Source organism: Callospermophilus lateralis, chromosome 3 (assembly GCF_048772815.1).
Source record: "Callospermophilus lateralis isolate mCalLat2 chromosome 3, mCalLat2.hap1, whole genome shotgun sequence".
Classification (NCBI taxonomy): Eukaryota; Metazoa; Chordata; class Mammalia; order Rodentia; family Sciuridae; genus Callospermophilus; species Callospermophilus lateralis.
In genome coordinates this window covers 56,389,709-56,390,762 of record NC_135307.1, presented here as the reverse complement: position 1 = coordinate 56,390,762, position 1,054 = coordinate 56,389,709, and the positions used below count along the sequence as shown (strand labels likewise).

Below are 1,054 nucleotides of genomic sequence, written 5' to 3'. Positions count from 1 at the left end.
TTAGTACTATTATATTAAATTTAATTTATTAATTTGAAACTTGAACAGGTACATGTAGGCTAGTGGCTATTGTAAATAGCACAGCTCTGAGAGACCTCTAAAAATATAAGATAAAATATAAACACTAAGCTATAGTTCTAAGAAAACATGCTACTTACCCAAAGAAAAGCCGAAAAAGAGAAACATAGGAATACAAATCTGAAGAGATAAATAGGAAATAAAATCATAGAAACAATTCATATGAATAATTACATTGAATGTAAATGGGCTAAGCATTCCAATTAAATGGCAGAGATTTGGTGGCAGCATTTAAAAAAACTTTACAAGAACAAAATAATCATACATATAACATTCACATCAGAAATAAATCTCAAAACTATTTTTCTGGAAAAAGAAAGAAGAAACAAACAATAGAAAATTTTGAAAGTCCATATAAATGAAGTTCAAGGACAAGTAAATCCAATATTTTATTATAGAAATAAAAAAAAGTAGTTGCCTGTGGGTGGTGGAAAGGGAAGATTTCTTAGGAAGTAAAATATTTTTGATTTTATTAAGAAATTTTATTTCTTAGGCAGTAAAATAAAATTCTACCATAATTAAAAATATTTTAAAACTATAACACTAAAAAATCATAAATTGTAATAAGCCATAAACATGTTCATGTTTACTTGAAATTAAAAGAAATGCAAATGAAACAAAATAAATATTTTGTGCTCGCTTCGGCAGCACATATACTAAAATTGGAACGATACAGAGAAGATTAGCATGGCCCCTGCGCAAGGATGACAGGCAAATTCATGAAGTGTTCCATATTTTTATCTTACAAAAAACAAACAATAATCCTAGAAATGCAGGAAACTATAAACCAAAGTAAAAACTCAAACGAGAATATTACAAATAGACTAGATCAAGTAGAAGTCAGAGCATCAGATAATGAAGACAAGGTTTATCAACTTGAAAAGAATAGAGTCAACACAGAAAAGATGCTTAAATCCCACGAGCAATCTATTCAAGAGATATGGGATGTCATAAAAAAACAAATTTGAGAGTCATC

General features: G+C 28.3%; 1 non-coding gene across 1 annotated transcript; it reads left to right on the top strand.

Moving 5' to 3' along the window:
* Positions 1–710: 710 nt before the first annotated feature.
* On the top strand, positions 711–817 carry LOC143395960 (U6 spliceosomal RNA). The gene has a single exon (XR_013090865.2). It is a non-coding gene; the product is annotated as a U6 spliceosomal RNA (small nuclear RNA).
* The last annotated feature ends 237 nt before the right edge of the window (positions 818–1,054 follow it).